The following is a 25,551-nucleotide window of genomic DNA, read 5'->3' on the forward strand; positions in this document are numbered from 1 at the left end:
AGAAGAACGAACAAGTCTGACTTGGAAAAAGTACAGACAGAGTGCTCCTTGGAAGTGAGGATGGTAAGAATTCCTCTCACGTAACTTGGGCACGTTATCAGGAGTGACCAGTACCTGGAGAAGGACATCATGCTTGGTAAAGCAGAGGGTCAGCAAAAAAGAGGAAGACCCTCAACGAGATGGATTGATACAGTGGCTGCAACATACATGATATAGCAATGATTGTGATTGCAGGCACCTGTCTAAAGTGGACAGCTGAAGAACAATGGCCCCTTTCTGAGACATCCCTGAAAGGCAATGGTAAAGGGAAATTTTCCTAGAGGCAGAACTTCAAGCAGTGCACCTGGTTGCTCATTTTGCCTGAAAGGAGAAATGGCCAGAGATAAGAGCCTTAGTGATTCAAAGGCTGTGGTTAATGATTTGGTTGGATGGTCAGAGACTCTGAGGGAGCATGATTGGAAAAGTGATGACAAGGTGGTCTTTGGAAGGAGTATGTGGATATACTTCTCTGAATGGGCAAAATATATGAAGATATTTGTGTTCTATGTGAATTCTCACCAAAAGGTGATCTCAGCAGAAGAGGATATTGATATTGATAATAAAGTGGGTACCAAAAAAAAAAAAAACCATTACCGTCGAGTCAATTCTGACTCATAGCTACCCTATGGGACAGAGTAGAACTGCCCCATAGGGCTTCCAAGGAACAGCTGGTGGATTTGGACTGTTAAGATTTTGGTTAGTGGCTGAGCTCTTAACCACTGCACCATCAGGGCTCCGATCAAGTGGATAGAATGACTCATTATATGGATATCAGTCAGCCTTTTCCCCCAGACACTTCTGTCATTGCCCAGTGGGCTAATGAACAAAGTAACCATGATGGCAGGGATGGAGGTTAAGCATGAGCTCAGCAACATCAATTTCCACTCATCATGGCTAAACTGGCTGCAGCCACTGCTGAGTGCCCAATCTGCCAACAGAAAAGGCCAATACTGAATCCCTAACATGGCATCACTCCCAGGATAACCAACCAGCTACTTGGTGGCATGTTTATTACATTGGACCACTTGCATTATGAAAGGGGCAGCATTTTGTTTTTACTGGAGTATATACTTACTGCAGAAATCCCTCCCAATGCTTCTGTCAAAACTATTATCTGTGGACTTACAAAATGTGTTTTATATTATCATGGTACTCCGCACAGTATTGCTTCTAATCAAGGAATTCATTTTACAGAAAATAAGGTAAATCTGTGGGCACGTATTCATGGACTTCACTGTTCTTGTTATGTTCTGCATCATCCTAAATTATGTTCTTATTATGTTCTGCATCATCCTAATGCAGCTGCTTTGAGAGAACAGTGTACTGACCTTTTGAAGACAAGTTTACACTACCAGCTAGCCGGCCATACCTTGCAGGGCTGCAGTACTGTCCTCCAGGATGTTGTATATACTCCAAATCAGCAGCCAGTATATGGTGCTATTCCTCCCATAGCCAAGATTTGTGAGACCAGAAATCTGGGGGTGGAAATGGAAGTCATTTTACTTACAATTGCCCCTAGTGATTCACTAGCAAATTTTTGCCTACCATCCCTTCAATCTTAGGCTCTTCTGGTCTAACCATTGCCGTTGAATAGATTCCAACTCATAGTGACCCTATAGGACAGATTACAACTGCCCCATAGGGTTTCCAAGGAGAGCCTGGCGAATTTGAACTGCCAACCTTTCAGTTAGCAGCAGCAGCTCTTAACCACTACACCACCGGTGTTTCTTCTGGTCTACAGGTCTTAATTCCAAAGGAAGGAATATCTCCCACCAGCAGACACAACAATTATTCTATTGAACTGGAAGTTGGAACTGTCACCTGGACACTTTGAGCTCCTCATGCCTCTGAGTCAACAGGCAAAGAAGAGGATTATAGTATACTGGCTAAAGTGATTTATATCTAATACCAAGGGGAAATCTGAGGTAAGGAACAGTATGTGAGGGTAAGGAAGCATACCTGGAATACAGGGGATTCCGTACGGCGTCTCTTAGTACTACCATTTCGTGTGGGGAATGTCAATGGAGAACTACAACAACCAAATTCAGGTAGGACCGCTAATGGCCAAAACTTTCTGGAATAAAGTTTTTTTTTTCTTTTGTTTTTTTTTATCCCACCAGGCAAAGAAAGAACCACAACCAGATGAAGTGCTTATATGGACAAAGGAAATATGGAATGGGTAGTGGAAAAATGTAGCTAATAATGCCAGCTATGACCACGTGACCAGTTACGGAAACAACGACTCTAATGGTTATGAGTATTTTTTCTTATATTGTCATGAATACTTGCATATATATTAACCAAATATTTTTGTTTTATTTTCTGTCTTATCCTCTTATCATATAACTTATGATGCATTAAAAATAGTTAACTTTATGTCACAGCCCTTAAGTTATAGGGTATCAAAGGATAAGAATGAACATCACTCAAGAACTTTTCATTCTCCTCTGGGTTAAGGGTTAGCATGTTTTCAATTGTATGTAGGATTAATTGTACCGTGTTAGGCAAAAGTATGACTTTGTTACTGCAAATTAAGTATGGTTTAAGGAGATGTTTATGGGTGTCAAGTTGACAAAGCATGTAACTTCATGGTCTTCTTTGTATGTCAATTTGGCTAGGCTATAGTCCTTAGTTACTCAGTCAGGCACTAATGTAAATTTTTCTGTGAAGGTATTTTCATAGATGTGGTTAAATTTGTAACCATTGACTTTAAATAAGGGAGATTATGCTATATTATCTGGGTGAGCATGATTCAAAAGGCCTTAAGAGCAGGGCTGAGGTTTCCCTGAGGAAAAAAGAAATTTTACCTGTGGACAGCAGCTTCAATCTGTGCCTAAGAGTTCTAGCCTGTCCTTCATGAAATCCTGCCTTAATGGATTTCTGACTTGCCTACCCAGCCCACACAATTGCTAAGACTATTCCTCACAAGGAATTTCTCAATACATATCTCATACTGGTTCTGATTATCTGGTGTACCCCTGCAAGCACAGTTCCTTACCTTACACCATACACAAAAATTAATTCAAAATGGATCACAGAAATGAATTTAAGACCTAAAAGTATAAAATTCTCACAACGTGAGAAAATATATGCAAATTATATGTTTGATTAGGGGTTAGTGTCCAGAATACGTAAAAAAAAAAGATAGAGAAGAAAAAAAAAACTCTTAAAATTCAACAATAAAAAATACTCAACAAAATGCTAGCAAACCAAATCTAAAAGCATATTAAAAGTGCTATACACCACGATCAAGTAGGATTTATTCCAGGAATGCAAGGGTGGTTCGACACTAGTAAATCAATCAGGGTAATACACCACATTCATAGGACAAAGGAAAGAACCACATGATCATCTCAGTCAACGCAGAAAACGCATTTGACAAGATTCAACATCTTTTCATGGTAAAAACGCTCAACAAGATATGAATAGAAATACCTCAGTATAATAAAGGGCATCTATGATTTTTTTTTTTTATGAATAACCTACAGCTGAAATCATACTCAATGGAGAAACTCTGAGAGCTTTTCTATTAAGATCAGTAACAAGACAGGGATGCCGATTCTCACTACTACTATTCAACATCATTCTGGAAGTCCTAGCCAGAGCAATTAAGCTAGAAAAAAATAAAAGGTATCCACATTGGGAAAGAGGAGATGAAACTATCCCTTTTCTCAGAGGACATGATTCTATACATAGAAAACTCCAAAGAATTCACAAGAAAGATATTACAACTAATAAATGAATTCAGCAAAATGACAGGATAAAAGGCCAACAACCAAAATTAGTCACATATGTATATATCAGTAACGTGCAAGAGGTAAAGAAAATTAAGGAACCATTTACAAAGGAGCCCTGGTGGTGAAGCAGTTAAGTGCACAGCTTCTAACTGAAAGGTCGGAGGTTCGAACCTACCATCAACTCTGTGGGAGAAAGATGTGGCAGCTTGCCTCCATAAAGATTTACAGCCTTGGAAAACCTATGGGGCAGTTTTACTCTGTCCTATAGGGTCACTATGAGTTGGAATTGACTTCAGAGCAGTGGGTTTTTGGGGTTTGCCATTTACAATATCATCCAAAAGAATAAACTACCTAGGGGTAAATTGAACCAGGAAAGTGAAAGACCTGTATACAGAAAATTTGAAAACATTGCTAAAAGAAACTAAAGAAGACCTAAATAAATGGAAGAACATTTTGTGTTTGTGGATCAGAAGGTTTTATATGTTAAGATGTCAATAATACAAGAAGAAATCAATAAATTCAATGCAACCCCCATCAAAATTCCATCAGCCTTCTATACAGAAATAGAAAAGACCATCCTCAAATGTATATGGAAGAACAAGGGACCATGAATAGCTAAAGCAATCTTAAAGAAGAATAAAGTAGAGGGACTCACAATTCCTGACTTCAAAATATACTGTAAAGCTACAGTAATTAAAACAGCCTGGTATCAGTATAATGATTTTTTTTTTTATGTTGCTGTTAGTTGCTGTCACTGTTTGAATTGGCTAGACCATGATTTTCAGTGGTTTGGTAGTTACATAAAGATGTAGTTTGGCAGTTATGTAATGATGTTAGTTGGTACTTATGTAATGATGTAGTCATCTCCATTTTGTGATCTTATGTATCCTCCATTTTATGTGTTGTAAATCCTATGAAGCAGGATTAGGGTAATATATATCTTAAGTACTTAAGTCACCACCCTACACCATCTTACTGAAATCACACCTTGCTTAAGCCACAGTTTTTATAAGAGATAAAAGCAGAGAGAAGCAAACAGAGAGAAAGGGACTTACTATCACCAAGAAAGAAGACTCAGGAGCACAGCGCATCCTTTGGACCCAGGTCCCTGCACTGAGAACCTCTTAGACCCAGGGGAAAGTTGATGCCAAGATACATGGAGATTTCCAAGGAAGGCCAGGACTGCAGGTGTTGACAGAAGACGAGGACTTCCTCCAGAGTGATAGAGAAAGCTTTCTCCTAGAGCCAGCACTCTGAATTCAGACTTCTAGCCTCCTAAACTATGAAAGAATAAATATCTGTATGTTAAAGCCACCCATTTATGGTATTTCTGTTATAGCAGCACTAGATAACTAAGATAGTTGCCATTGAGTTGATTCTGACTCATGGAGACTGCATGTGAGCAGAGTAGAACTGCTCCATAGGATTTTTAAGGAGATCAATGGAATAGAATTGAGAGCCCAGAAGTAAATCCATACATCTATGGTCAATTACATTTCAACAAGGGTGTCAAATTTATCCAATGGAAGTCTCTTCAATAAATGGCACTGGGAAAATTGGATTTCTACATGCAAAAGAATGAATCAGGAGCTATCCCTCACACCATACACAAAAAAATAATAAAAAAAAAAAATGGATCAAGGATCTCAATCTGAAAGCTAAAACTATAAAATTAGAAAACGTAGAGGTGAAGCTGTGGGACCTAGGTTTTTGTGATAGGCTATCAAATATAACAACGAAAGGATGAGTAGCAAAAGACAAAACAGATAAATGGGACTTCATAAAAATTAAATGCTTTTGTGCATCAAAGGACTTTACTTAAAAAGTAAAAAGACAACCTACATATTGGGGGGAAAAATTTGGGGAAATATGTATCCAATAAGGGTCTAATATCCAAAATTTATAAAATACTTTTGCAACTTAACAACAAAAAGGCAAACAATCTAATCAAAAAATGGGCAAAGGACTTGGACAGATATTTCACCAAAGAGGACATTCAAATGGCCAACAAACACATAAAAAGTTGCAAACCAAAACCACAATAAGATACCATCTCACCCCTATTAGAATGACAATGATCAAAAATCAGAAAACATTAGGTCTTGGCAAAGTTGTGGAGAAACAGGGACCCTTATCCATTACAGATGGGAATGTAAAGCGGTACAGCCACTGTGGAAAACAGTTTCACAATTCCTCCAAAATTTGAACATAGAACCCAGGAATTCCACTCTTAGGTATATACCCAAAAGACCTAAAAGCCGTGGCATAAACAGACACATGTACACCAATGTTCATTGAAGCACTATCCATAATAACCAAAGGTGAAAACAAATAAAATGGCTGTTAACTAATGAATGAATAAACAAAATGTATTATATACATACGGTGGAACAATAGTCAACTATAAAGAGAAATCAAGACCTAATGCATGCTACAACACAGATGAACCTAGAAAACATTATGCTGAGCCAAATTAGTCAGTGGCAAAAGGACAAATACTGTATGATCTCACTTATAAGAAATAAGCAAATATATAAACAAACAAACCTGTTACCCTCAAGTCAATTCTCACTCGTAGCTACCCCACAGGACAGAATACGACTGCCCCATAGGATTTCCAAGGCTGCAATCTTTATGGGAGCAGACTGCCAAGTCTTTCTCCCACAGAATGGCTGGTAGGCTCAAACCGCCAACCTTTTGGTTAGCAGCCAAGCACTTAACCACTGCACCACCAGGGCTCCTTAAGCAAATATATAAAAACCAAAAACCAAACCCAGTGCCATCAAGTCGATTCCGACTCATAGAGACCCTATAGGACAGAATAGAACTGCCCCACAGAGTTTCCAAGGAGCGCCTGGTGGATTCGAACTGCCAACCCTTCAGTTATCAGCCGTAGCACTTAACCGCTACGCCACCAGGGTTTAAGCAAATATATAGAAACCAAAAATCATTAGTGGTTAAAGGGAGTTTTTGCTTAGGGTGCATTGAATGTATGTTCCTGGTGGTGGAATAATTTGCAAAAAGGTAAAGAGAATGAGTAAGCAACTTGAACAATGTAATCAATATCACTGAATTGTCTATGTAGAAACTGTTGAATTGTTGTGTGTGTAATTGTATATATTTTCACCACAATGAAAAAAATGACAAAGAACCAAATTACAAAATGAACAGAAGTTTTAAATAGATATTTCTCCAAATAAGGTATCTAAAATGGTCAGTAAGCACACGAAAACATACCCAATTTCATTAATCATTAGGGAAATGCAAATCAAAACCACAATGAGATTACATTTCACACTGACTAGGATGACTAAAAACGGCAGACAAAAAAAAAGTATAAGTAAGGATATGGAGCAATTAGAACTATTATGCATTGCTAGTTGGAATGTAAAATGGTGCAGCCTTTTTGGAAAGCAATTTAGAATTTGCTCAAAATATTAAATAGTTACCATATGCCACATTAATTCCCTCTCTAGATATAAATCAAATGAAATAGAACATATGTCCACACAAAAATTTGTACATGAGTGTTCATAGCAGGATCATTCCTAATAGCAAAAAAAGTATAAATGACCCAAATGTTCATCAACAGAGAAACTGATGAAAAAATGTGTATTCATACAAGAAGATATTATTCAGGAATAAAAAGAAATGAAACACTGATAAGTGATACAACATGGATGAACACTGAAAACGTTATGCTAAATGAAATGTGCTGATTAGATAAATCTATACAGACAGAAAGTAGATTAGTCGTTGCCAGGAATTGAAGGGAGAGAGATATGAAGTAATTGCTGATGGGTACAGAATTTCTTTTGGGAGTGATAAAAATGCTCTAAAATTAGACAGTAGTGATGGTTGCACAGTTCTGTGAATATTCTAAAAACCACTGAATTGTACACTATAAAAGAGTGTATTTTATGGTATATGAATTATATCTCAATAAAAAAATAAATGTTATAAAACACAACTATAAAATAAGGCATTCTCAAAAATACTATAGATGAATCAAAGGAGTATAATAAAAACTGTTCAAGTAACTGTGAAGTAGCAAATAAAATGGAAACAAAGGAATAAAAAGAAGGAACAATGTACTAATGATAAAGTTACAAACATAAATCTTAACATATCAATGATTACATTAAATATAAATAATCTAAATACTCCAATGAAAAGAGAGAATGGCACTTTCGATAACAGAGCATGTAGAAAAAAAGATCAATAAGGAAACAAGAGGACTTGAATGACACTATAAACCAACTAGACCTAATAAACATAAACATATATAGAACACTCTACACAACAACAGCAAAATATACATTGTTCTCCAATGTACATGGATCATTACCCAAGATAAACAACATGTTAGGTGTAAAGAAAGTCTTAATAAATTCAAAAAGGTTGAAATCATACAAAGTATTTCCTCTGATAGCAATGGAGTAAAATTCCAAAAGAAAACTGGAAAATACAGAAATAAATGGAAATTAAACAACACACTATTAAACAACCAACGGGTAAAGGAAGAAATCAAAAGAGAAAGCAGAAAATACTTAGAGTCAAATGATAATGAAAGCACAACATATCAAAACTTAGTGAGATGAAGTGAAAGCAGTACTCTGAGGAAAATTCATAGCTGTAAAACACCTACATTAAAAAAGAACCATCACTATCTAACTTTACCACTTGAGAAATTAGAAAAAGAAGAGCAAACCTAATCTAAACCAACCAGAAGAAAAGAGATAGTAGAGATATATGAAATAGAAAACAGAAAAAAAAAAAAACAGAATGACTGAAACTAGAAGTTTTTTTTTGAAAGATCATTAAAATTGGCAAACCATTAGCTAGACTGACAAAGAAAAAAGAAAGAAGATGCAAATATTTGAAATCAGAAACAAAAGTGCAGACATTACAACCATACAGAAATAAAAATCATAGTAAGAAAATGCTGTGAACAACTGTTTGACAACAAAGTAGAAAATCTTGGTAAAATGAGCAAATTTCTAGAAACACATAAACTCCCTACATTGACTCAAGAAGAAATAGAAGATCTCAACACACCCATAACAAACGAAGAGACTGAGTCAGTAATAAAAACCTTCCAATAAAAAAAAGTCCTGGACCAGTTGGCTTCACTGGGGAATTTCACCAAACATTTTAAAAGTGATTCCAATCTTTTCCAAAAAAGGAAAAATTTTTTAACTCATTTTATGAGGCCAGTATTACTCTGACACCAAAGCCAGAAAAAGACAATGCATAAAAAGAAAACTACAGACCAATATCTCTTATGAATATATATGCAAATATACTCAACAAAATATTAGGGAAGTGAATCTAAAGCATATTAAAATGATTATACACCAAGATCAAGTGGGATTTATCCCAGGAAATGCAAGAGTGGTTGAACATTAAAAAAAACAATCAAGGTAAAACCAATCATTAACAGATTAAGGAAAAGACCCACATGACCATCTCAGTCGATACAGAGAAGATGTTTGACAAAATCCAACACTCTTTCGTCATAAAAACAGCCAACAATCAAGGAATAGTAGGGAAAATCATCTATCTGATAAAGGGCATTTATGAAAAATCCACAGTTAACATCATACTCAGTGCTGAAAGACTGAGAGCTTTCCCTCTTAATATCAGGAGCAAGACAAGGATGCCTCTTCTCACCACTGCTACTCAATATTGTACTAGAAGATCTAGCCAGAGCAATTAGGCAGGAAATAGAAATCATATGTATCAAATCATGAAGGCAGAAGAAAAACCATTCATTTTTGCAGATGATATGATCCCATATACAGAAGACCCCAAAGAATCCACAAGAAAGCCACTAAAGCCAATAAATTAATTCAGGAAAGTGTCAGGGTAGAAGGTCAACACACACACAAAAATCAGTCAAGTTTTTACACATCAGCAATGAGAAACCCGAAAAAGAAACTAAAGATACAATTTCATTTACAATAGCATCTAAAAGAACAGAATACTCAGGAATAAATTTAACCAAGGAAGTGAAACACATGTTCATTGAACACTATAAAATGTTACTGAAAGAAATTAAAGAAGACCTAAATAAATGGAAGGGCATTCCATGCGCACAGATCAGAAAACTTAACATTGTTATGATATCAATAATACCTAAAGCAATCTACAGATTCAATGCAATCCCAATCAAAATTACAGTGGCCTTCACATTATGCTAAGTGAAATTAGTCAGTTGCAAAAAGACAAATATTGTACAAGACCACTATTATAAGAACTCAAGAAATGGTTTAAACAGAGAAGAAAATATTGTTTAATGGTTACGAGAGGAGGGAGGGAGGAAAGGTGGGAGGGGGTATTCACTAATTAGATAGTAGATAAGAACTACTTTAGGTGACAGGAAAGACAACACACAATTCAGAGAGGTCAGCACAACTGGACTAAACCAAAAGCAAAGAAGTTTCCTGAATAAACTGAATGCTTCGAAGGCCAGTGTAGCAGGGGTGTGGATTTGGGGACCATGGTTTCAGGGGATATCTAAGTCAATTAGCATTATAAAATCTATTAAGAAAACCTTCTGCATCCCACTTTGGAGAGTGGCATCTGGGGTCTTAAACACTAGCAAGCGGCCATCTAAGATGCATCCATTGGTCTCAACCCACCTGGATCAAAGGAGAGTGAAGAGCACCACGGACACAAGGTAATTAGAAGCCCAAGAGACAGAAAGGACCACATGAACCAGAGACTACATCAACCTGAGACCAGAAGAGCTAGAAGGAGCCTGGCTACAACTGATGACTGCCCTGACAGGGAACACAACAGAGAATCCCTGAGGGAGGAGGAGAGCAGTGGGATGCAGACCCCAAATTCTCATAAAAAGACCAGACTTAATGGTCTGACTGAGACTAGAAGGACCCCGGTGGTCATGGCCCCCAGACCTTCTGTTGGCCCAGGACAGAAACCATTCCCAAAGCCAACTCTTCAGACATGGATTGCACTGGACAATGGGTTGGAGAGGGATGCTGGTGAGAAGTGAGCTCCTTGGATCAGGTGGGCACTTGAGAGTATGTTGGCATCTCCTCCCTGGAGGGGAGATGAGAGGGTAGAGGGGGTTAGAAGCTGATGAAATGGACGCGAAAAGAGAGAGTGGAGGGAGGGAGTGGGCAGTCTCATTAGGGGGAGAGCAATTGGGAGTATGTAGCAAGGTATATATAAGTTTTTGCGTGAGAGGCTGAATTGATTTGTAAACTTTCACTTAAAGCACAATAAAAATTAAAAAAAAATTACAGTGGACTTCTTTGCAGAAATGGAAAAGCCAATCCTCAAAGTTATATGGAATGACAGGGCACCTCATATAGCCAAAGCAATCTTGAAAAAGAACAAAGTAGGAAGACTCACACTTTCTGATCTCAAAACATATTATAAAACTACAACAAACAATACAGTCTGGCACCAGTATAATAATAGACATATGGACCAATGGGATAGGATTGAAAGCTTAGAAATAAACCTGTACATCTGTGGTCAATTGATTTTGGACAATGGTGTTAAGTCCACCCAATGGTGAAGAATAATCTCTTTAATAAATGATGCTGGACCACTGGTTTTCCACAGACAAAAGAATAAATCTGGACCTATACCTCACACCATATAAAAAAACTAACTCAAAATGGGTCAAAGAACTAAATATAAGAACCAAAACCATAACACTCTTAGAAGAAAACATAGCTTCAAGATAATGCTTCAGGACCTAGTTTGTAACAATGGATTTTTAAATATGACATGGAAAGCAAGAGCAGCAAAAGACAATATTTTGACTTGATCAAAATTAAAAACTTTTGCTCATCAAAGGACTGTATCAACAAAGTGAAGAGACAGCCTACAGACTGGGAGATATTTTTTGGAAACCGTATATCAGGTAAGAGTTTAATATCCAGAATATATAAAGAGCTCTTACAACTTAACAATAAAAAGATAATGCAATAAAAAAAATGGGCAGAGGACTTAAACAGACATTTCAGCAGAGGATATAAAATGACCAACAAGTACATAAAAAGATACTGAATGTCATAAGTCATTGGGGAAATGTGTATCAAAACCACAATGAGCTATCAATTCACACCCACTATGACTGAAAAAACAGGTATTGGAGAGGATGTGGAGAAATAGGAACCCCTCATCAATTGCTGGTGGAATTGTAAAAAGGGGCAGCTGCTGTAGAAAGTGGTTTGACGGTTCTACAAAACATTAAATGTAGATTTATCATATGATCCAGCAATTCCACTTCTAAGTATACATCTAACAGAATTGAAAGCAGAAACTCAGACACTTGTATACCAGTGTTCATTACAGCACTAGTCACAATAGACAAAAGGTGGAAACAGCCTAAATGTTCATCAACAGGTGAATGGATAAACAAAATGTGTATATACATATGATGGAATATTACTCAGCCATAAAGAGAAAGAATACAGTCACAAAAGGACAAATATTGTATTATCCCACTTACACGAATCACTAGAACAGGCAAGTGTACAGAGATGGAAGGTTTATTAGTGGTTACCAGGGAAGAGTGTGAGCGATGGGGAAAGGAGGACTCAATGCTTAAGGAACACTGAGCTTCTGACAAGGGTGATGGTAAAATCTGAGAACGGATAAGGGTGATGATTGAACAACAGGATGAAACTCATTAATATCGCCAAATTGTAAATTGTGAAGGTTGTTGAACTATCAATTTTTTACACATATATTTACAATTTAAAAAATGCAGATTGGAAAAAAAAGGACAGATTGACAAAGTATATAGAAAAACATTGCTAAATGTCTTAGTTTCATATTGCTGTTGTAACAAATTACTACAAATAGTGGCTTAAAACAACAATAAATTATTATCTTACAGTTCTAGAGGTCTAAAGTCTGACATGTATCTTACTGTTCTAAAATGATGTTGGCAGGGCTCTGTTCCTTTCTGGAGGCTCTAGGGGGAATTTCCATTTTCTTGCCTTTTGCAGCCACTGTAAATTGTCTGGAAACCCTGGTGGTGTAGTGGTTAAGTGCTACAGCTGCTAAACAAAGGGACGGCAGTTCAAATCTGCCAGGCACTCCTTGGAAACTCTATGGGGCAGTTCTACACTGTCCTATAGGGTCGCTATGAGTTGGAATCGACTCGACGGCACTGGGTTTGGTTTTTTGATTTTGTATAGATTGTCTGCATTCTTTAGATAATTCCTCCCTTCTATCTTCAAAGCCAGCAATGACCAGCCAAATTCTTCTCACACTGCCATCTCTCTGCTTCTCTCTCTCCTGCCTCTCTCTCCCATTTATAAGGACCCCTGTGATTATATTGGGTCCACCCAGATAATCCAGTATAACTGTAACTCTCCCTCCCCACCCCTGTCCACGTAAAGTAACATGTTTACAGGTTCTGGGGATTAGGACACGGACATCTTTGGTGGGGAGGGGGTGGTAGAAGGGGGAGGAGGCATTATTCTGCCTACTGCACCTAAATATATGTCATCTACAAGACATTCATTTTAATCATAGCACCATAGATAGGTTTTAAGAAAAAGGATGGAAATATATATACCACGCAAACATTGATCTAAAGAAAGCAGTAGTGGGTATTTTAATATTAAAAAAGTAGACTTCAGAGCAAACAAAATTACTAGGGACAAAAGGGATGTTATGATAAAATGATCAACCCACCAAGAAGACATTGTGATTTTAAATGTGTACAGATGGAAAAACAGAGCTTTAAAATAGAGGAATAAAAACTGACACAGTTGAAGGGGGAAATATACAAATCCACAATTATAGTTGGGGACCGCAACGCTTTCTGCAACTGACAGAATTACTAGACAAAAGTCTGCACAGATGTGGAGGAAATGAAAGTTATCTTGAAGCAACACGAACCAATTGAAATTTATAGAATACGCTATTCAACAAGAACAAAATACACATTTTTTTTCAATCCAACATTAAACATTTGCCAAGATAAACCATGTCTTGGCTCATAAAACAAATTGAAAAATTAAAAAAAAAAAACTGAAATCATACAGGATTTTTTCTCTCATCATAATGAAATCAAATTAGGAATCAAACTAATAATCAATAAAAAGCTACAAATCAAGCAAGAAGATACAAGTAACATCTGAACACTAAAGAATTAAATACACACCTGGTGGTGTAGTGGTTAAGAGCTTGGCTGCTAACCAAAAGGTCAGCAGCTCGAATCCACCAGGCATTCCTTGGAAACCCTATGGAGCAGTTCTACCCTGTCCTGTAGGGTTGCTATGCGATGGAATCAACTTGACGGCAATGGGTATGATTTTCTGGTTTTCTAATCAATCTATGAGTCAAAGAGGAAGTCTCAAGGGGAATAAAAACATACTTGGAACTGAAGGGAAATGAAAATACAGCACATCAAAATATGAGGGAGTATAGCTAAACAACTGCTTAGATGGGAAATAGAGAGCATTAAATGCCTTTATTAGAAATGAAGAAAGCCATGGTAGTCAAAACAGCCTGGTAAGGATGGCAATCACCACCCATTGCTCTGACAGGGATCACAATAGAGGGTCCCAGACAGAGGAGGACAAAAATGTAGAACAAACTCAAATTCACAAAAAAAGACCAGACTTACTGGTCTGACAGAGACTGGAGGAAGCCCCAAGACTCTGACCCCTAGACACCCTGCTGACTCAGAACTGAAGCCACTCCGGAAGTCCACCTTTCAGCCAAAGATTAGACAGGCTTGTAAAACAAACTGAGCCCTGGTGGCTAGAAATACCATATGATCCAGCAATCCCACTCCTAGGAATATATCCTAGAGAAAGAAGAGCCCTCACACAAATAGGCATATGCACGCCGATGTTCATTGTAGCATTATTCACAGTAGCAAAAAGATGGAAACAACCTAAGTGCCCATCAGCAGATGAATGAATAAACAAATTGTGGTACATACACACCGTGGAATACTATGCAACCATAAAAAAACAATGATGAATCTGAGAAACATCTCACAACATGGATGAATCTGGAGGGCATTATGCTGAGTGAAATAAGTCAATCATGAGAGGATAAATATTGTATGATACCACTACTATAAAAACCCATGAAATGGTTTACACACAGAAAATAACAATCTTTGATGCTCAGCAGGAAGGGGAAGGGTGGGGAGGCAAAACCACTGACTAGTTAGTAGACAAGTATTAATTTTGATGAAGGGAAAGATGACACACAATATAGGAAATATAGCAAAGTCAGCACAACTTGATCAAGGCAAAGTCATAGAAACTACCTAGACATAACCAAACACCTTGAGGGACTGATTTACTGGGGCTGAGGGCTGGGGACCATGGTCTTGGGAGATCTAGGTTAATTGGCATAAGATAGTTCATAAAGAAAATGTTCTACATCCTATTTTGGTGAGTAGCATTTGGGGTTTTAAAAGCTTGTAAGCAGCCATCCAAGGTACATCTGTTGGTCCCATCAAGCTTGGAGCAAAGGAGAATGAAGAAAACCAGAGACACAAAGAAAATATTAGTCCAAAGGACTAATGGACCACATGAACCACAGCCTCCACCAGCCTGAGCCCAGAAGAACTAGACGGTGCCTGGCTGTCACCATCCACCACTCTGACAGGGATCACAATAGAGGGTCCCAGACAGAGGATGACAAAAATGTAGAATAAACTCAAATTCACAAAAAAAGACCAGACTTACGGGTCTGACAGAGACTGGAGGAACCCCCGAGACTGACTCCTGGACACCCTGATAACTCAGAACTGAAGCCACTCCAGAAGTCCATCTTTCAGCCAAAGATTAGACAGGCTTATAAAACAAACCAAGCCGTGGTGACACAGTGGTTAAGAGCTTGGCTGCTAAGCAAAAGGTCAGCAGTTCGAATCCACCAGTTGCTCCTTGGAAACCCTATGGGGCAGTTCTACTCTGTCCCATAGGGTTGCTATAAGTCAGAATCAATTTGACAGCAATGGGTTTTCAGGTTTATAAAACAAACATAACGCACTAGGGTAATGCTTCTTAGTTCAATCAGGTATATGAGATCAAATGGGCAACACCTGCCCAAAAGCAAAGACAAGAAGGCAAGAAGGGACAGGAAAACTGGACAAATTGACACAGAGAACCCTGGGTGGAAAGGCAAAGAGGGAGAATTCTAACAATTTGTGCATAAATGTTTGAATGAGAAACTAATCTGCACTGTAAACGTTCACCTAAAACACAATAAAATTAAAAAAATAAGATTGAAGAAAACCAAAGACACAAGGGAAAGATTAGTCCAAAGAACTATGAACAAAAACTACCACAGCCTCCACCAGGTTGAAACAAGCACAACTAGATGGTGCCCTGCTACAACCACCAACTGCCCTGACAGGGATCACACAGAGGGCCCCAGACAGAGCTGGAGATAAATGTAGAATAAAATTCAAACTCACAAGAAAGGACCAGACTTACTGGTCTGATAGAAACTGGAGAAACCCCAGGAGTATGGCCCCCAGACACCCTTTTAACTCAGTATTGAGGTCACTCCTGAGGTTCACCCTTCAGCCAAAGATTAGACAGACCCATAAAACAAACCATAACACATGTAGCTCAACCATATATACTAGACTAAATGAGCACACCAGCCCAAGGGCAAGGATGAGAAGGCAGGAAGAACAGGAAAGCTGGACTAATGGAAATGGGGAGCCCAAGGTAGAGAAGGGGAGAGTGTTGACACTTTGGAGGTTAGCAATCAATGTCACAAAACAATATGTGTATTAATTGTTTAATGAGAAACTAATTTGCTCTGTAAACCTTCATCTAAAGCACAATAATAAAAGAAAAATAAACAAAATACATTTTTTAAACTTAAAGAAGAAATGAAAGGTATCAAATCAAACTACATATAAGCTTCCATCTTAAGGAACTAAAAAAACAGTTAAATAAACTTAAAGCAAACAGAAAGAATGAAATAACAAAAGTATAAATTAATCTTAGAAATAGAAAGAGCAATTAGAGATATCAAACCCAAAGCCAGTTCTTCGAAGAGATTGATAAAATTGATAAACCTCTCGCAGGTCCAACAAAGAAAAAAAAAAGAGAGAAGAGACAAATTAGCAGTATCAGGAATAAAAGAATAAAGGGAATACTATGAATAACTCTATGCATACAAATTTGACAATTTAGATGAAATGGATCAATTCCTTGAAAACCACAAACTACCAAACTCACACAAGATAAAATAGATAATAGTCCTACAATATTAAAGAAATTGCATTTATAGATTAAAAAAAAACTTCTGAAAAATAAATCTTCAGGCCCCAATGATTTCATGGACAAATTCTACCAAACATTTAATAAAGAAGTAACACAAATCCTATACAATCACCTCCAGAAATAGAAGAATAGGGAATATTTCCCAACTCATTTTATGAGACCAGCATTTCCCTAATGCCAAAACCAGAAAAAGATAATACAAAGAAACAAAAAATACAGATCAATATTTCTCCTGATATACATACAAAAATCCTCAACAAATACTATTAAATTGAAACCAGCAATATATAAAGAAGTATACAACATGTCCAAGTGGGAATCATTTTGCAAAGACAAGGCTGATTCAGTATTCTAAAATCAAACAATGTAATCCACCATATTAAGAAAAATCATGCTAACATGTCAACTAATACAGAAAAATCATTTAACAAAACCCAACAGCCATTCATTTGAAAAACTCTCAGCAAACTAGACATAAAGGAAAACCACCTCAACTTGATAAAGAACAACTCTAAAAAACCTATAGTTAGCATCATATTTAGTGGTGAAAGACTAAACGTTTTCCCTCTAAAATCCAGAACAAGGCAAAGATGTTCACTCTCATCGCTATTATTCAACATACGACTGGAATTTCTAGCCGGTACAATAGGAAAGGTAAGGACATAAAAAGATACACAGGTAGCAAAAGAATAAAACTATCCCTATTTGCAGATGACATGACTGTCCATGTAGAAAATATCAAAGAATTCTACAAAAAAAGAAAAAAAAAAACCCTCTTAGAACTAAGAAGTGAACTTACCAAGGTTGCAGGATACCAGGTCAAAACACAAAATCAATTGCATTTCTATGTGTTAGCAATGAATATGTGAAAACAAAAATTGAAATTGAGATATCATTTATAATAGCCACACCCCCAAAAAATAGACAAGGAATATTTTCGTATACATGTAGCTAAAATGTACAGGATCTGGGCCCTGAAAACTAAAAAAAAGTTGATGAATGAAATTGAAGACCTAAATAAATGAAGATATATAACATGTTCACTGATTGGAAAATTCGACATAGTAAATATGTCAATTCTCCACAAATTAACATCAAGGTTTAATGCAATTCCTATCAAAATTCCAGGAGGTAATTTTGTAGATACAGACAACCTTATTCTAAAATTTATGTGGAAAGGCAAAGGAACTAGAATAGCTAAAACAATTATGAAAAGGAAAAGTAAAGTTAGAGGAATCACTGTAACCAATGTTAAGAATTAGTATATGGGAGATGGGGACAAGATAGAGGAGTAGTCAGATGCTTCTGGTGTCCCTCTAAAAACAAAGACCTGAAAAAACAAGTGAATTGATTATGTATGACAATCTAGGAGCCCTGAACATTAAAGGCAAAGTTGAGGAATCAGACTGAGTAGCAAGGGGAGGGAGAGATGGTTCAGAAACAGTGAGGGGTTGCCGGACCTAACCCAGCAGGAACTGGCACCCCGCAGGCTGGATCCACTGGGGCAGCACAAGTCCAGGGCCAGCGAAGAGCAGCACTCTCAGCCTAAGATAAATACTTGTGTCTAAGCTACAGAATGGACCAAAAAACACTGCTTTGGGAAACTCTCTCCCATTTAACTGACCCCTGCCCGCTCTGCACCGGATCCCAAGCCAGCTTCAGTGATAATCGCTTTCCCTGGGCTGGAAGTAAGACCTGTTGTGTGCCCTGAGCCATCTTCCCAGCCTTGGAGAAAGAACAAATTAACGGCAGGAAAAAATAATCTGCCAGCTCCCCTAAGCTGGGAAGTCAGGCCAAAAACAGCTTTTTTTGTCTAAGCACAGGCATAAATTGTGCACTGACTTTGAATGTCTTTCACCCCTGCATAGACTAGTGTGGGCCCATTTCAACAGCAAGGCCCTCATTAGCACAGTACAACAGGGTATATACCTGAAGTCTAACTTCAACAGTTTCAGCTATATGGTGGAGAGCCCGGTTTGTGATATCTGACACCACTCTAACTAAAAAGCAGGATCCTCACCTACCCACATCAGGGACCTGAGGACTGGTGGCTTCACCCACACTGCCTAACCACACTCAAAAGAGGTCCAGGATAAGTGCTGCCTACCAGTCTCTACAGCCAATAACATTGGGTGCCCATAGTTGAGCTGCAAAACTCACCCACCTAGGAGCTGTAGGGAACAGTGATATACTTTCCTCACAGACACTCAGGGACAGCTGTCAGCCCCCTGCCTAGCTCAGTGCATGACCCCCTATTACAGCCAGATGCCTGTACCTACACCAGTCACCCCTGCTCACCTAAGACTGTAAGTGAGAACCTGCACCACACACTTGGTGACTGACTACCTGGACACCTGAGCTGAATCCATACAAGAAAAGTAAATGGACTCCTGGGTTCTTTTACCTAGTAACAGCTCTAACCACCTGGTGACAGGACGTTAGAGCTTCAAAAGTATCAATAATCTAGCTAGCTCACTCAAACAGCCTATTTGGGCATGTCAAAATGAAACAAAACAAGAAGCTAGGACACAGTTAAAAAAAAGGACACAGTTAGCAAATGTAAAATAAATAAATATAACTTGATGGCTTGGAGACAACAGTCAATATCAAATCACATAAAGAGGCAGACCACAATTGTATCAGCAAGCTCCCAAAACAAAGAATCAAGAAATTTTCCTGCTGAAGATAATTTCCTGGAATTATCAGAGGTAGAATAAAAAGATTAATATACAGAACTCTTCAAGAGACCAGGAAGACCAGGCAAAATGCAGAACAAGCCAAGGAACCCACAGACATAGCATTAGAGGAACTTAAGAAGATTAGAGAAGAGCATAATGACAAATGTAATAGACTGCAAGAAGTCATAGAGAGACAGAAAACAGAAATTCAGAAGATTAAAAATAAAATTTCAGAATTAGGCAACTCGATAGAAAGTCATAGGAGCAGAATTGAGGCAATGGAAGTCAGAATTAGTGAGACTGAAGGTAAGGTACTTACATGAACATATTTGAGGAAAAATCAGATAAAAGAATTGAAAAATATGAAGAAACCCTATGAATCATGTGGGGCTCCATCAAGAGAAATAACCTACAAGTGATTGGAGTACCGGAATGGGGGAGGAGGGACAACAGAAAACACAGGCAGAATTGTTGAAGATTTATTGGCAGAAAAGTTCCCTGATATTGTGAAAGAGAAGAAGATACCTATCTAAGAAGATCATCAAACCCCACACAAGGTAGATCCCAAAAGAAAGCCACCAAGACATAACATAATCAAACTTGACAAAACCAAAAATAAAGAGAGAAGTGTAAGAGTGGCTAGGGATGAATGAAAAGTCACCTAAGACTAAGCTTGGACTACTCAGCAGAAACAATGCAGGCAAGAGGGCAATACCAAAAACCAAAACCTGCTGCCGCAGAGCAGATTCCGACAATAGTGACCCTATGGGACAGAGTAGGACTGCCCATAGGGTTTCCAAGGAGCATCTGGTAGATTCAAACTGACAAACTTTTGATTAGGGGCCATAGCTCTTATCCACTACGCCACCAGGCAATGGGACAACACATATAAAGCCTTGAAGAAGAAAAATTGCCAGCAAAGAATTATATATCCAGCAAAACTGTCTCTCAAATATGAAGGCAAAATTAAGACATTTTCAGACAAACAGAAGTTTAGGGAATCTGCAAAAGCCAAACCAAAATTACAAGAAATACTAAAGGGAGTCGTCCGTTTACAAAATCAATAACATCAGATAACAACCCAAGGCTACAATACAGGACACAGCAACTAGATATCAACCCAGATAGGGAAATCACAAAAGTAAATCAAAGCTAAAATGCTCAAAACAGGGAAAGAGATGTCATTATGTAAAAGATGACAACATTAAATCAAAAAAGGGAATAAAAAAAGTAGTCATAGATCTTTCGTGAAGAGAGGAAGTCAAGCTGATATAAAGAAATAAAAGTTTGGTTTAAACTTAGAAAAATAGGGGCAAATATTAAGATAACCACAAAGAAAACTAACAATCCTACACATCAAAATAATAAAAAAAAGAAAAACATAAAGACTCAGCAAATACAAAAGCAACAGCAATGAAACAGAGGAAAAAACAATATATAAAGAAAAACTACTCAGCACAGAAAATTAAGTGGAAAAAAATTGTCAACAACACAAAAAAAAGACATCAAAATGGCAGCACTAAACTCATACTTATCAATAACTATGCTAAATATAAGTGGACTGAATGCACCAATAAAGAGGAAGAGAGAGGCAGAATAGATTTTTAAAAAATGATGCTTCTATACGCTGCCTACAAGAGACGCACCTTAGACTTAAAGGCGCAAACAAACTAAATCTCAAAGAATGGAAAAATATATATATATCAAGCAAACAACAATAAAAAAGGACCAGCAGTACAATATTAATTTCTGACAAAATAGATTTTAAAGTAAAATCTACCACAAAGAAAAAGGAAGGACAACTATATAATGATTAAAGGATCAATATACCAGGAGGATATAACCATACTAAATATTCATGAACCCAAAGACAGAGTGCCAAAATACATAAAACAAACCCTAACAGCACTGAAAAGAGGGATAGCTCCACAATAATAGTAGGAGACTTCAACACACCACTTTCAGTGAAGGACAGAACATCCAGAAAGAAGCTCAATAAAGTCATGGAAGATCTAAATGCCACAATAAATCAACTTGACCTCATAGATATATTCAGAACACTCTACCCAGCTGGAGCCAAGTAGACGTTCTTTTCCAATGCACATAGAACATTCTCCAGAATAGACCACATATTAGGCCGTAAAGCAAGCCTTAACAGAATCTAAACCATTGAAATATTATAAAGCATCTTTTCTGACCACAAAGCCATAAAAGTAGAAATTAATAACAGAAAAAGCAAGGAAAAAAATCAAACACATGTAAACTGAACAACATTTTGCTCAAAAGCTATCGGGTTGTAGAAGAAAGTAAAGACAGGATAAAGAAATACATAGAATCAAATGAGCATGAAAACACTTCCTACCAGAACGTTTGGGACACAGCAAAAGCAGTGCTCAGAGGTCAATTTATAGCAATAAATCCACACATCCAGAAAGAAGAAAGGGGAAAATCAAAGAATTATCCCTAGAACTCAATCAAATAGAAAAAAGAGCAGCAAAAGAAGCCCTTGGTCACCAGAAGAAAGCCAATAATAAAAATTACTGCAGAATTAAATGAAATAGAGAACAGAAAAAACAACTGAAAGAGTTAACAAGACCAAAAGCTGACTCTTTGAAAAGATCAGTAAAATCGATAAACCAATGGCCAAACTGACAAAAGAAAAACAGGAGACAAAGCAAATAATTTGAAGAAGAAATGAGATGGGCAATATCACAACAGACCAAACTGAAATTAAAAGAATCATAACAGAATACTCTATCAAATTTGAAAACCTAGAGGAAATGGACAAATCTCTAGAAACACACCACCTACCTAAACTAACACAGAGATAGAACAACTAAATAAACCTATTACAAAAGAAGAGATTGAAAAGGTAATTTAAAAACTCCCAACAACAACAACAACAAAAAGCATTGGCCACGATGGCTTCACTGGAGGATTCTACCAAACATTCAGAGAAGAGTTAACACCACTACTACTAAAGGTATTTCAGAGCATAGAAAAGGACGGAATACTCTCAAACTCATTCTATAAAGCCAGTATAGTGGTGTTACCAAAACCAGGTAAAGGTACCACAAAAAAAAAAGTTACAGACCAATATCCCTCATGAACATGGACACAAAAATCTGCAACAAAATTGTACCCAAAAGAATTCAACAACATTTCAAAAAAAAAGTAACAATTCACCATAACTAAGTGGGATTCATACAAGTTATGCAGGGTTGGTTTAACATTAGAGAAATGATCAATGTAATTCGTCACATAAATAAAAGACAAGAATCACATGAATCTTATCAATTGATGCAAAAAAGGCATTTGACAAAGTTGAACACCCATTCATGATAAAAACTCTCAGCAAAATAGGAATAGAAGGAAAAATCCTCAACATAATAAAGGGCATTTATACAAAGCCAACAGCCAACATCACCCTAAATGGAGAGACCCTGAAAGCATTCCCGTTGAGATCGGGAACCAGAAAAGGATGCCCTTTATCACCGCTTTTATTCAACATCGTGTTGGAGGTCCTAGCCAGAGCAATTAGTCTAGATAAAAAAATTAAGGGCATCCAGATTGGCAAGGAAGAAGTCAAAGTATCTCTATTTGCAGATGACATGATCTTATACACAGAAAACCCTAAGGAATCCTCAAGAAAACTACTGAAACTAATAGAAGAATTCAGCAGAGTATCGGGATACAAGATAAACATACAAAAATCAGTTGGATTCCTCTACACCAACAAAAAGAACATTGAAGAGGAAATCACCAAATCAATGCCATTTACAGTAGCCCTCAAGAAGATAAAATACTTAGGAATAAATCTTACCAGATACATAAAAGACCTTTACAAAGAAAACTACAAGACACTACTGCAAGACACCAAAAGAGACCTACATAAGCGGAAAAACATACCTTGCTCATGGATAGGAAGGTCCTACATTGTGAAAACGCCTATTCTACAAAAAGCAGTTTATAGATAAAATGCAATCCAGATCCAAATTCCAATGTCATTTTTTAATGAGATGGAAATATAAATATAAATCACCAACTTTATATGGAAAGGGAAGAAGCCCCAGATAAGTAAAGCATTACTACAGAAGAACAAAGTGGGCGGCCTCACACTACCCAATTTAAGAACCTATTATACAGCCACGGTAGTCAAAACACCTTGATACTTGTACAACAACAGATACATAGACCAATGGAATAGAATTGAGTATCCAGACATAAAATCATCCACCTATGAGCAGCTGATATTTAAAAAAAGTGCAGTCTGTTAAATTGGGAAAAGAAAGTCTCTTTAACAAATGGTGCTGGTATTACTGGATATCCATCTGCAAGAAAATGAAACAAGACCCATACCTCACACCATGCACAAAAACTAACTCAAAATGGATCAAAGACCTAACTATAGAATCTAAAACAATAAAGATAATGGAAGAAAATTAGGGACATTGCTAGGACTCCTTATATATGAACAGTATACAAAAGGTTTAGTAACAGTGTACAAACACCAGAAGAGAAACTAAGATAACTGGGAGCTCCTGAAAATCAAACATCCAAAGACATCACCAAAAGAGTAAAAAAAACTACCTACAGACTGGGAAAAAAAAATTGGCTGTGACAAATCTGATCAGCATCTAATCTCTAAAATCTACAAGATACTGCAAAACCTCAACAACAAAAAAACAAATAACCAAATTAAAAAATGGGCAAAGAATATGAACAGGCACTTCACCAAAGAAGACATTCAGGCGGCTAACAGATACATGAGGAAATACTCATGATCATTAGCCATTAGAGAAATGCAAATCAGAACTGAAATGAGATACCATTTCACCCCAAGCCTGGCATTAATCCAAAAAACACAAAATAATAAATGTTGGAGAGGTTGTGGAGAGACTGGAATGTAAAATGGTACAACCACTTTGGAAATCAATTTGGTGCTTCCTTAGAAAGCTAGAAGTAGAACTACCATACGATCCAGCAATCCCACTCCTTGGAATATATCCTAGAGAAATAAGAGCCCTCACACAAACAGACTTATGCACACCCATGTTCATTTTAGCACTGTTTACAATAGCAAAAAAAAAAGGAAATAACCAAGGTGCCAATCCACAGATGAATGGATAAACAAATTATGGTATATTCACACAATGAAATACTACACAATGATAGAGAACAACAATGAATCTGTGAAACATCTCATAACATGGAGAAATGTGGAAGGCATTATGCTAAGTGAAATTAGGCAGTTGCTAAAGGACAAATATTATATGAGACCACTATTATAAGAACTCAAGAAAGGGTTGAAATATAGAAGAAAACATTTTTTGATGGTTACGAGGGTGTGGAGGGAGGGAGAGGGATATTCACCAATTAGATAGTAGACAAGAATTATTTCAGGTGAAGGGAAGGAGAACACACACTACAGGGGAAATCATCACAAATGGACTAAACCAAAAGCTAAGAATTTTCCTGAATATAAGCAAACACTTCAAGTGACAGAGAAGCAGGGGCAGGGGCCTGGGGACCATGGACATCTAGGTCAATTAGCATAACAAACTGTACTAAGAAAATATTCTGCATCCCACTTTCGTGAGTGGTGTCTGGGGTCTTAAAAGCTAGCAAGCAGCTGTCTAAACCCAGTGAAAAAATGGCAGCTGTGTAGGATGCATCAATTGGTCTCAACTCACCTGGAGCAAAGGAGAATGAAGAACACCAAAGGCACAAGGAAAATATGAGCCCAAGAGACAGAAAGGGCCACATAAGCCAGAGACTCCATCAGCCTGAGACCAGAAGAACTTGACGATGGCTGGCTACCACCAAGACTGCCTTGAC

General features: G+C 37.4%; 1 protein-coding gene across 14 annotated transcripts in view; it reads right to left on the minus strand.

The window, feature by feature from the left end:
* Nucleotides 1-25,551, minus strand: part of LOC126068915 (putative P2Y purinoceptor 10) — a 233,339-nt gene that overhangs the window by 202,122 nt on the left and 5,666 nt on the right. For 6 of the 14 annotated variants that reach the window (XM_049871642.1, XM_049871637.1, XM_049871643.1 and 3 more), the window contains one exon: nt 1,409-1,514. The exons of 4 other annotated variants lie outside the window; for them this stretch is intronic. The gene's annotated coding sequence lies outside the window, so the exon portion shown is untranslated. Of the gene's footprint in view, nt 1-114; nt 1,515-4,831; nt 5,231-25,551 lie in introns of those variants that run through there. 4 more of the 14 variants (XM_049871639.1, XM_049871638.1, XM_049871645.1 and 1 more) reach the window with 3 other exon arrangements.

This window comes from Elephas maximus, chromosome X (genome assembly GCF_024166365.1).
Source record: "Elephas maximus indicus isolate mEleMax1 chromosome X, mEleMax1 primary haplotype, whole genome shotgun sequence".
NCBI lineage: Eukaryota > Metazoa > Chordata > Mammalia > Proboscidea > Elephantidae > Elephas > Elephas maximus.